General features: G+C 45.4%; 1 pseudogene; it reads right to left on the minus strand.

The window, feature by feature from the left end:
- The window catches only part of LOC114276948 (sodium/hydrogen exchanger 7-like), a 70,996-nt pseudogene extending 58,214 nt beyond the window's left edge, over window positions 1-12,782 (minus strand).
- Window positions 12,783-12,991: the final 209 nt, after the last annotated feature.

A 12,991-nucleotide genomic window follows, 5' to 3' on the forward strand; every position in this document is an offset into this window, starting at 1 on the left:
GCTGTGTGCGTAGTGAAACCCTAGCTCCTGACAAAATAGGACAGGGAAACCCTACCCCAACATAGGGGTGTTTTGTTCTCTTTACTTGCTATGTGCTTCTAGAATGTATTTCTACAGGGAAAGTACATGTCAGTTTGCAAGTTTGAGTATCAGACCTGAGGACACCAGTATCAGTATCAGTTATGAGAATCAGTTATCTGCGGGTATCGGGTTCAGTTTTGGGGGACAGTGATTTCTGGGAACAGTGATCAGCAGTAGGGTACAGTTGTTTGACAACACCCATGTTTGATCAAGTTTGGGCTGAAATGCTGTCTGTTTTTCCTTTCAGCTCAGAGAGTTGCAAAGTTGATACAGAATAGCCAGTGTCTCCCCTTGCTGTGGCAGGATTTATGGCGGCACAAAATTCAGAAGAAATTGTGGTTATGACAGCTGCATTGGAGCAGGGAACCGCTCCGCAGAGTGAGGCCAGCATCAATATGTCACATCCACCCAGGTCGCCCGTTGTGCACCCGGTCTGGGCTCCCCAGTTATACCAGGCTCGTGAGCCCACCACCTTTGAATTGATGGGGATGATAGGTGACCTCCAGAGGTCCGTGGCCGATCTGGCCTATGGAATGTCGACTTCACCGCCAGCGGCGCTGTATGCCGGGAATTTCATACCACAGGAGCCTCCGCTGTTGGGGCGGATTGTGATAGAGCTCAGCCAGCCAGAGGTGGCTTCCGGCTACAGCCGCGACATGTCAGTAACAACCGGGCTTCGCTCTGAAGTAGCAACCCAAACCCTTGACCAGGCTGAGGCCGGAGAAAAAAACAAAATGAAGGCAGATGCCGATCCTATCGAACAACTGCTGTGGGCAGTCGAGGCTTTGAAAGCCGGGGGGATGAACAAGCAACAGATATCCGCAGTTGTGGCAAAGACTGTGGAAGACGCTTTCCCCACTCCACCTGAGGGTAGTTCAAGTCAGCCGGAAAATCGGGATAGGCCCCGTCATGCCAAGGCAGTTCCTCCTATTCCCGCCCCTGCACCCAGGAAAGATCAGAAAGCTAAGGTGGCGCCTGCCGACCCTTTCGCCTGTACAGCTAGTAAGGGCGCTCAAAAGTACCTGCCCCAGGGGCGCCGGGCCTTTCACGCTCTCTACATGCCTTTGTCCAAGGCACTTCAGATCCTTGCCGAGAAGGGGCACCTTAAACCCTTGGAGCCTCGGCCTCTCCCGAAAAATCTCCCTGCAACACATGATGCTGCTCAGTACTGCGCGTACCACCAGCAGATAGGCCATGCGACCGACAATTGCTTCCGCCTCCGTCATGAGGTGCAAGATTTGATTGATAACGAGGTTATCCTCCCACCCACCTCAGCCAAGTCCGCTACCCCCCAGTTGTTGGATTTCGAGGGCTCAGATACTGCGAGTATGTAAAGTGAACCGCCTGCGGGCGACATTTGGTATGTTTTGGATGTAGCGTCTGGCACGCATTTTTGAGCATCGGTGAAACCGAGTTTTGTAAATCCTGGCTTGGATATCAAGTCAGTCTTTTGTTTTGAGTCTGTCTCTTTGTCTTGAGTCAGTCTTTTTCACTTAAGGGTCTGTCTTGTTGTATCGAGTCAGTCCCCTTTGTATATAATACCAGGTGATTCTGGGGTTGTTGTCCCGAATACCGTTTTGTTTTGTAATTATTTGTTTTCGTTTTGAGTCTGTTTCTGCCGAGGGGCCAGTTGCACCAACAGATCCAGATGAAACAGCTGTTGCTATCTCAACTTCATGCTTGTTTTCAGCATAAGTGCCAGAGAATTTGATTAGGCTGACAGTACATCTCACCTGCTCTCCTGCGTGCCAAACTCATTGCATTAACCTAAGTTTTTCAAAAAAAAAACTTTTGAACACTGCAGTGATGAAAACGAAGAGGACGGAATTCCTCGGGTTTTGCAAAATTTTGATCATTTTGAGAGAAAAAGAGGCGTGCTAAGCCTTTTAATGAATGAAATCATGCTTGTTGGCGTGAGTACTGGGAAGGACCCTGGCCTGATCCAGATTGGTTCCACACTATCTTCGACGCGAGCGATTTGTCGCTTTCTTAAAAACTTTCAAAAACAAATGTTTTACGCGGCCCTGTGAAGACCTGTGTGAAATCGCTCTTGAGATTACGCAGCCTAGGATCTCTCTCGGCCTCAAGATTCGACCTGTTGTCTTGAGCCTCGAACTCATTCGAAACATTCAACAGTCAACCGTCAGAAGAGGCCCGTGTGGCCAGTTTTGAAGCAGCCCTCGACCAAGAGGCGCCGAAATTGAATCAAGAGGAGTAGATCTCACCAGAAGAAGTTCGTGGAGTAACCGGGATGGATTCTTCCGCAAATCATTGCAACAGCCGTTCTCCTAGACACAGAGAGGCTTCAATTCAGAAAACCATTTGGCATGGACTTGCTACACTTTTACCCTTTGAGAGGCTCGCTGGGCTGAAAACCCGGAAGGGCGGCCCAGGCAAAAGTTAGAGCAAGAGAAGAATAAAAAAAATATACAAAAGAAAAAAAAAAAGAAAAAAGAGAAGAAGCAAAAAATGCAAAAAAAAAAAAGAAGCAAAAAAAAAAAGAAGAAAAAGAAATTAACAAAAGAAAATAAAAAGAAGCTCGCAAGGTCGAAAACCCGCATTGGGCGCCTTGGCAAAAGTGAGAGCCTAAGAAAAGTGAAGGTTAAAATACCCGAGTGTACCTTAACTGGAACTACGTAAGGCTTGATTCCCATGTTTGGGATACGTAGGCAACTTCATCATGAAGTCCAGCCCCCAACGCTTTCATAGCGTCTCAGTCCATGCAATGGTTTCGACTTCATCCCAAAGTCTAGTCGCCAACACCTTCCAAGGTGACTGTGTCCATATATTTGTTGTGACCGTCTTCGTCACCTCTGTGTCCAAGAGCTTGATCACCGCTAATGGAGACTGTCTGCGGACTGCTGCGGCACCATCCAAACAAGGGGCAACTTTCCGTTGCCACAAGCCGGCGTGAGGCGCAATTCAAACTAGGGGCAACTTTCCGTTGCCTCTCACCCCCTTCAAACCAGGGGCAATTTTCCATTGCCTCCGATCCGAGGTTGCGTATCTCAAAGAGTAAGTTCCATGCCCGTTGAGCATTGACTGTTTGAAGAATAGTTTTTGAAAATTTTTACTAAGGTTGACTATTTTCTCGAAAACTATTTCGTTTTCCAAAATTGGACCATCGTCTTGGACCCAAAAAGGAAAATTTTCAGTGCTTACAGCCTAACTTGCATGCTTTTCAAATCAAAAGTCGAACAAGTACGTTAATCCGACTCTCATTTTGATCAAAACTGTTTTAGTAGAAAGCAAAAATGAAAAAATAGTTAAAATGATGAACCAGGGGCACAGTTGAGTCAGGCGTTCTGTCTTTCCCCCGTCATCGACGTACTTGCCAGAAGAGCACTCTGCCCGCCAGAAGAAATAGCCGTGAGCTAACGGTGTTGAGCATGAACCCACACCTTTCTTTTCATCCATCAATCACCCCGGGGAGGAATGAAAAATGAGAGAATGAAGAATAGAGAGGTGTAAGTTGAGAGAAAAGTGAGGAATAGGGTTTTGAGAGAAAATCCGAGCTTGAGAGTCGAGTGATGTGAGAATCACAAATCAGATAGGGTGGGAAACAATACCCAGATTGAACTGGCTCCTCGTGGTCCGAGGTCCCCTGTCGTCGTCAACGCGTCTGTATGTCGTGTCTTTTGTTTTGTTTATCTCAACCTTTGTTTTAGGTCTTTTTCGAGCGTGTCTCGTTGTGTTTAGGTCGTGTACCTATATTTGAGTCCTCCCTACTGTGTTCAGTTGTAGGCTCGATACCACGGTTAATAAAACCCCTTTTCCGAAAGTTAATCGTTTATGCTCAGAGTGTTGTGCCATTCTCTATATCCGATTGTGTTTCAACCCTAGCTGGTTTCACCTTTGAAGGCCGTCTTGTCAGATTGGGCTGTTTTGTTTAAAGTTTGCTGTGTGCAGGATGAATCGAATGCTGTGTTATGAGCTGTATGCAGATTAATCCCCAACAGAGTAAGGGCTGTGTGTCCAGAATCAGGCAGTGGGTTATTTTGCTATTGGCTGTTTAGCTATCTGATTATTGCAGTGCAAGTGTTCAATTTTCAGATAACCAATCAATTTCATTTACATTGAGGTGTAACATGATGAAATGCGATGCAATACATGAGATATGTAAATGTAACACTTTTTAAGCAAAAATCTGTTCATTTCATAATTTTTCTCCAGTACAAAGTTTTGAGGAAAACAAAATCTGCCTGTGGCAGCACAAGGTAATCTAACTACCAAGGAAAAGAGGAAAAGTACAAGAAAGAAAAGAAAAATAACAAAATCTGCATCTGTGTCGAGCACTCCGAGGGCCGTCAGTCTGTCCTGATCCTCTTCCTGGACGAGGGTCCAGGAGCATCATCAGCATCGTCGTCAGAGCCCGAGCTAGAACCGCCTCCGGTCTCCTCCTCCGATGACTCGGACTCCGCCTCTGCCTCTGCCTCTGACTCCTCGTCATCATCATCGTCCGAGACTGGGGCTCGCGAGCTACTCCCGACATGAGTACGCCCTCCCCTGGTGCGAGGAAATATCCTACCCCCTTTATCTCTCCCCCGAGCAGAAACAGAAGGTCCAGCTGGGACACCTCCTGCCATCGGAACCTGGAAAGGAGGCTAAAAAAAGTACATGAAGGGAAATGCATCAGTATACTGTGAACAGTTTAAAGGTGCAGAATACAGTGTATGAGTACAGTGAGTGTATGCCGTGAGCAGTTTATCAGTGCAGAATGCAGTGGAATGCAGTAAGTGCAGTGTGTTTGAATGATTCAGGGCTAGTGCAGTGTGTGTGCATGTGCCAATCTCAAGCAGATATCAGTTGTATGTATGTTTACAGTCAACTACAGTCTACGGCATATGGCATGTCAGATTCAAGCAGTTAAAGAATACGACTAGCTACGGCAGTTTTGTATTCTACATTGCAGAAAGTAAAGCAAAAGAAAGAGAGTTACCTTGGAAGTGCCAAATGAAAGGTGGGAGGTAGGCTCGCGCAGTAGTAGCTCAGGCGCCACGTGCCTCTCAAAGCTCCGGAACTGACGCAAACCGTCGGGGGGCAGAACATGGATCGCCGGTCGGTAGGTCGCCGGGTCGAACGGGCGCTCGCCCAACGGTAGGAGCTCGACCCCGGGATCCATCTCGTGGTCCGGGGGAGTCCCGCCACGTGGAATGTCGTCCACCATATCGAAAATGATGAGAAAATGGCCGGAGGAAGCGAAACCGGGTTGGAATGCGAAGAGTCAACTGAAAAGTCAACTCCCGAGAGGGTCGGAAATGGCCGGAAAGGCCGGAATGTGAAAAGGCACGGGAATGAAGAGGAAAGCAAGGGGAACAAACCCCGAAAAGGCGAGAACGCCAAACGAGGCACCGAAACGAGAATGCGATCGGTTGAAAATGTCCGAAACGCGAAGAGAATCGCGAATCCGACGACGAAACGGGCGTAGAACGCGAAGAAACGGGCGAAGAACGAGAGAGAAACGCTCTAGAGAGAGAGAGCAAGAGATTTCGGCGGAAGAGAAGTGAGGAAATAGGGCTTGGAGCCCTATTTTAAAACACCCAAGGTGAAAAGTCGAAACTGCCCTGAATCAGCAACTGTTTGCCGATCGGCAATGTTTTGTGCCGGCCGGCACTTTTTTGTGCCGATGAACTTATTTTGATGCCAGTGGCCAGCCGGTGGCCTCCCCTTCCGGCCAGTGGTGTTCCCACAGCCTTGTTTAGGCCATACGAGAAGTTTGTGGTCTTCATAGCTCAAGAAAGTGCAAGAAAGTGCATCTCCGACGTTCAACCGGCCTCCGTTTTTTACTTCGGGCCGGGTCTCCAGTGCGTGGCACTCAAATTCGTGCAAGGTGTATCCTTTTTGTATCCTTTTAAATTCAAAAGTTGCCCCATGTGTGTTGCACGAGTTCATCACACTACTTCGGTGCATTACATCGCGCTGTCATGCGCCTCGAATTCGCATCGTCTTGCATACTACATGCGTTGTAACACGCACCCTTTTGCATTGTCGTGCACATTTTTCATGCATTGTCATTGCATTTTTATTCCATGCATTGTCATGCATTCCGGAATACGTGCGTTGTTGCGCACTTAAGCCCTTTTACATTCCGTGTGGCATGCGTGTCACACTTAGCATCGCACTGTTTTGTGCATTGTATTTGTTCGCGCTGTTTTGCGCATCGCACTGTTTTGTGCACCTCACTTGCATCCAGCATGTATCCTCTCGCGTTATCTTGCGCACCTTATTTGTACTTGTTAGTACATTGCATTGTTTTGCATACAAACTGGCTTCGCGTAGCGTGTAAGTCCAATTTTCAAAATTTCGCATTTCGTGTGGCATGCGTGTCACACTTATATCATTTTGCATTTTATGAGGCCCGCGTGTCTCAGTTGTATCATCTTGTATCATGCTTCATTTGCATCGGCATGCGTGCCTCATTCTTACATTGTCATGCATGTTGCGCCACGGTCTTGCGAGACCTTAAACACGCACGGTCTGGCGAGACCTTAAACACGCACGGTCTAGGAGACCTTAAATCCTTGGGAGGTGCGAAACCTCCGGTGCATTGATGTGCACAGTTTTTCGTGGCGTGTAAGTCCAATTGTATCAGTTTACATTCCATGTGGCATGCGTGCCTCATTCTTGCATTGTCATGCATGTTGCGCCATGGTCTGGCGAGACCTTAAACACGCACAGTCTAGGAGACCTTAAATCCTCGGGAGGTGCAAAACCTTCGGCACATTGATGTGTGCAGTTCATTTGCATTGTCATGCATATTGCTAACAATATTGTACCTGTTAAGTCTGTTTTCTTTTCAGGCACGTTATTGTATGTACGGTTCATTTGAGGCTGGAGCGACCCGACGAACCGTGCAGGTATCCCCAGTCTAGGAGACCTTAAATCCTCTGAAGGTGCAATTTCTTCGGTGTTTGTCGTGCCCGAACGACTTTTTGGTGGTCTGGTAAAGCCACCTGCCTATGTTTGCGGTGAGTTCCTAGAAGACCAACTGGGACGGTGGAAACTAGAGTTCGAACGGCTTATGCCTAGAACGCAAAGGTTCGGGAGTTCCGAGACTAAAGTCTGGTTTAAATACCCAGGGGTTTACCCTCGGCTTGAAATCTGTATGGAAGCCCCATAGGTTGAGGCGGCGTGTCGACGCCTCAGTTCTGGATACTGAACCAACCTAGTATATCACCCTGTTGGTAAGATAGGGAAAGTTGCAATCATAGTCATTGCATCATAGTGCATTGTCATGCATTTCCATTGTAGCTTGCATTCATTGCATTTTCCCAGTAGGTCGCATCATACTGCATTGTCATGCATTTTGTGAATATCCATTCCATTGCATATTTGTAAATATTGCATTGTAGATTGCATGCATTCATTGCATCACCTTCCATCTATGGCTTGCACCTTTCCATGTTGAGCTTGGTCTGGTATGTGCCCTTACTTTTCACGTAAAACACAGTTCTGCATGTGTATCGCGCCGATTCCACGCTGGTATGTTGGTTGAGGGTTGCGGCACCTTTTCTGTGTTAGACATGGCTTGTATGTGTACATGCCTTTCCTAGGCAAGATTTGGTTTGGCCCGCGTGCCATATCCATTGCATTGTAGTTTGCATGCATTCATTGCATCACCTTCCATCTATGGCTTGCGCCTTTCCATGTTGAGCTTGGTCTGGTATGTGCCCTTACTTTTCACGTAAAACACAGTTTTGCATGTGTATCGCGCCGATTCCACGCTGGTATGTTGGTTGAGGGTTGCGGCACCTTTTCTGTGTTAGACATGGCTTGTATGTGTACATGCCTTTCCTAGGCAAGATTTGGTTTGGCCTGTGTGCCATATTCATGTCCATTACATTGTAGTGTAATTTTTGCATCCGGCATTAGGATCATTGTCATTTCCCCAGCGGGTCGTTTCCCCACTTATGTCAATTCCACCCAATACTTGTTCTTGTGTCTGTCTACAATGCTCACAGTTCAGTTGACCGTTCTGTGGTAGACAGACTTGTTACCTCCATCAATCTATTTGACATAGGTGTGGTTTCGAACCACTCGTAATTGGATCGTGATTCGATTGCTTTACATTTAGCTTGCATTGTTTCAATTACATTGCATCTTCATTTGCATTGTTTATACATTGTTTTGTATATATTGCATATCATCCTTGCATTGTCATGCATGTTGCTAACAATATTGTACCTGTTAAGTTTGTTTTCTTTTCAGGCACGATATTGTATGTACGGTTCATTTGAGGCTGGTGTAACCAGACGAGCCGCACAGGTATTGTATCTCCGAGTGAGACGTATTGAGAATTCCATAATTCTCTTACATCCTTTCTGCATTGTAGTGTAGTTTGGTATGCTAGCTTAAAACTGTCGCATGTTTGCTTCATTACAGCTGTCTTTGCATGATCGTAAGTTATGCTCGGCTCTGTGCATTGTCTTGCATTTTACCCCTGCCTTCGGGCGCATACCTTATTTGTCTTGCATGTTTGTCTAAGTCTTCGGCCTTGTCAAAAATGGGTCGTCTCTGGGCTTTGACATTCACTCCTGTCATTGTTATGACTTTCGAGTTCTGTCAAAGAGGGGCAACTGTAGACACCCCATTTTTGACCGTCCTCCAGACTTGGACGTCACCGTTTGAACACTCGGTGATTATCCATGTTTGTGTTCGTTTGGAGTTCCCGGAGGTCTCGGCTCGCGCGCCTTGCCTCAGGATCCCCGAACTCGACCGTTTAGTGTCTGGTTTCACACCAAACACTTGCATCTTGCCTTTGAGAGGCAAGGTAGGGCTTGTAGACCATCCCCACCCACCACCGGCATTGGCTAGAGGCCACCGGCTGGTTTTTGTCTCCACCGGCAATGTAGTTTGCCGGCCGGCAATGTTTGTTGCCGGTCAGCACTATTTTGTGCCGGTCGGCACTCCTTTTGGCCAAGATGGCATTTTTAGCCGGCCGATTGTTGTTCATCTGCTTTTGCAGATATTTTAGGACAGCTGTCTTGCTTTTGCATCCCTCCATACACGTGTATGGAGGGATCTCCCTCTTGTCAAGCTTGTCTTGTAAGCTTTACAAGACAATATAGAGAGAAGCTCTCTCTAGTTGCAAAAAGGAGAGACTTGGAGAGACTTAGGATATTTCTTGAGAGGAAGAACAGCCATTGTTAGGGTTTGAGTTCTAGGGTTAGAGTTAGATACATTTTCTATCTCTCTTTCCCTCTCTTTTGTTCACTAGGTGCTTTGTGTCTTACTATTGCACACAAACACCTAGTGTTTCACCTTCCTTTCATTACTGAGGTTCTAAAGGACTGATTTTGTAGTTTTGGTGTTAGATTCAAGCTAAAGGAGGCCATTGGAGCACCATTTGTGAAGGGGTCTTCAAGGGTGAGATTCTAGTCCTTTTTTTCCCCATTTTTGCATTGATTTTCTACCTATCTTAGAGCTGTTTTTGTGCTTATTGTATAACACAAAAACGTTCTATTTTTAATCCCTCTTTATTGTTTATTAAGAGTGTTTTGTTGTTTGAGGGTTTTTGACCACCCTTAGGCCTTGAAAGGCCTCATTTTGAGCCATTTTGTGCTAGCTCCGGGATTTTGGTGTTGAGGTCTCTTCACCACTGAAATCTTGAGGGATTTCAGTGGTGAAGATGATGCTTTGAAGTCCCAAGAAGGAGAGGGCCACCCCCTCTCCTTGTTGTCCTTGAAAAGGGCATGTTTTGGCCTCTTAAGGAAGCCTATGCTTGAGTGTGTGTTGAGCATGTTTAGGTTGTTTTTCATGCTTATATATCCATAATATAACATGATTTCAAGTTGGTTTTGGTACTCCATGCATGCTTAGCATAGTTGCCTTGTAATGCCTTTTTATGCCTTAACATGTCTTAGGTTGTTAGCCTTTGTTGAAGCATGTTTTAGGCTTAGTCTTGTGAAGATTATGTGCTTATCTTGACATGTTTTAGGTCTGTCCATAAGTGTTTGGGTCGATTTTAGTATGCTTGGTATAGCTCCTTTGTATTTGGGCTTGTTGGCCTTGAGTATGTGCATGTGTAGCATGACATCTTTGCATTGTTTTGGTGATTTGAGGTCACTTTATATGTTATTTCAGTCCCATTTCCATGCTTGTTTGATTGCCTTGCATGTCTCTTTGATGCTTTGAAAGCATGTGTAGCAATGCTCCATGTTTTGGTGCTTGTGCATGCCTTTGCATTTGAGTCATTTAGATGCCATCTAAGTGGTCCTTAGGCCTTGTATTAATGTCCCAAAACTCTGTTTTTGGTTGATGAGTGCATGCCATGTTTGGTCATGTTAAGTGTAGTTCAATGCTCCTTTGATTTGCTTTGAACACTTGGACTATTTGGTGCATGCTTAGCTTGATTTGTTGTTTGGTTTGGCACCATGTATTAGCATGATTTCAAAGCTTATAATGCATGCTAATTATTCATGTTTGTCCTTTTCAAGTGTGCTTGAATGTTGCTTGATTTGTGCTTAAGTGTTGGTCCTTATGTGCATGTGTGTGTGTATGCCATTTAGCCCTCACTTTTTAGCACTTTGGCCACTGTTTTAGGCCTTATTAGAGTTGCCTAATTCATGTTGAAGTCCATCTTTACATTGGTTAACATTGCCTCATGTTTGCATGTATGCTTGCCTAAGCTAATTGCCATGCCATGTTGCATTCTTAGCTTGTATGCCTAGGTTGCATTGCATCTAGCATGCATGCCTTGTTCCTTGAATTGGTGATAGGAATTGGGCTTTGTTTGTTTGATTTGGTGTGCATGCATTTGAAATCAAAGTTGCATACTTGGTTCTTAGGGCCATCATGCATGGAAATGCGTGATTGGTGGTCCGAGAATCGAGGCACATGCCCCTTTGAGTCATTACAATGATAAGGGACATGGTTGGTGCATATATGCCTTGAATTGTGCTGCCATGCTTTGCCTTGCCCTCTGTTGCTGTGAGTTGCAGGTTCTGCAGGAATACTCTGCCGACCGGCAGTGTAAGGTGCCGGCCAGCAACAAATTCTCTGCCGACAGCTTCAATTTTGTGCCGATGGCCATACCATACTGCCGGTGGCAATTTCATTCGGCCGGTGGTGATCCCCTCTGTCCAAGGGAGCAACCCTGAGGTTTTGACAGCCTCCAGAGGAGTGAAGGAAGGAAAACAGAGGCAGCCCATGCATGGTGGCGCGCTTCACGAGGCGATTTACTGTTTTCCTAGATTTGTTAATTAATTAAGCAATTTGTAATATTAATTAGCTTGCGTAGTTAATTAATTTGTAATATTTATTTGGTCCCTCCGAGTGAGGGCAAATCTGTAATAAGTGTGCGTGAGTGTGTGTATGTCTTCCAACCTCACGTCTTTCTTCCCTTTTATTTACCTGCTTACGATGGTAGATTAGGGCACGTTTAATTTAGCATACCTTATGCTATGCATGCGTGCATCCATGCATTCGTATCACATGCATTAGGCTCGGTACATCATGCTAACTGCATCTGTATCTCAAATTCCAAACTGAATATGTGATAGTTGTGCATTTCTCACATACCATGTTTAGGATAGCCGAGCCTATTCTAGCAACACTTTGTATGCGATGCATTAGGCACTTAACATGGACTTGGATCATGCATGTTTGCTAACAAGTTCTTTGTTTTGGCACGGAGTACGATGTAAGTATTTCCGCTTTAGCATATCGCATGAGTGTGAATGTTGCCATATCAGCATGCTTAACATGTGGCTAGATGCTTATGTGTTAAAATGTTTTGAATGCCTGTGGGTGAAGGTTGGATTGTTTGAGTTGGAAAGACTCGTTGAAATCCGTATTTTAGCCTACTTGCGAGTAGCAAATTCCAAACACATTTTCCGAAACAAACGGATATGCAATGTTTATTTCCAAATTAGGCAATCTAGTCTATACTTGTTTGCTGCGCGCATAACATAGTAATTCTAGGCTAATAAATGGAATAAGAACACATAACGTTTTCAAAATCGGATATCATGGTTAGTAGAGGCCGGTCTTCGGACCGGGCGAAAGGGGGTGCTCATAGCTGACCTTCCCCGATCGTACCCAAGCTCCCGAGCCGAGACAAACTCCGGTGATGACGGACATGTGGCCTTCGGCACCGAGTCAGGGTTTCCTAAATTTCCCCATTTTAAAAATATTTAGGTGGCGACTCTGTATCTGGCAAAGCAGTCCATGTTTGGCACTACTTTTTTTCAAAAATTTGTTTTCTCAAACGATTTGCCAGATTTGGACTCTTTGGTTCAGATTTAGAACCGCGACAACAAAAATCGCGAGTCCGAACTGTAGTAGCGAGGGCCCCCTCGCCGCGGGGCGCGTCTACACATATATTCTAACAATCCCCCCTAAGATGGTGCAAAGATATCTCTCATGCCCAACTTGCCAAGAATATCATGAAATGGTTCACTACCAACTCCCTTAGTGAGAATATCTGCAAGTTATTCACTATACTTCACAAATGGAGTACATATTGTACCACTAATGAGCTTCTATTTAATGAAATGACGATCAATCTCAACATGCTTGGCCATGTCATGTTGAACAAGATTGTGAGCTATGTTGATGGCAGCCTTACTATCATATTATAGCCGCATTGAGTCTTTTTCGTCAATTACCAAATCATGAAATAACAACTTGATCCACAAGAGCTCACACACACCTTGTGTCATAGCTCTAAACTCAGCTTCCGCACTAGACTTGGCAACCATATTCTGTTTTTTACTTCTCTAAGTATCCAAATTGCCCCCAACAAAAATACAACACCCTGAAGTGGACCTCCTATAAGTTATTGATCCTACCCAATCAACATCCGTATAAGCTTCCACACCAAGATGATCATGCTTGGAAAAATAAAGACCTTTTCGAGGAGAAGATTTCAAGTATTTCAAAATTCTCATAACTGCAGCCAAGTGTATTT

Source organism: Camellia sinensis, chromosome 11 (genome assembly GCF_055761805.1).
Source record: "Camellia sinensis isolate YWXY chromosome 11, ASM5576180v1, whole genome shotgun sequence".
Classification (NCBI taxonomy): Eukaryota; Viridiplantae; Streptophyta; class Magnoliopsida; order Ericales; family Theaceae; genus Camellia; species Camellia sinensis.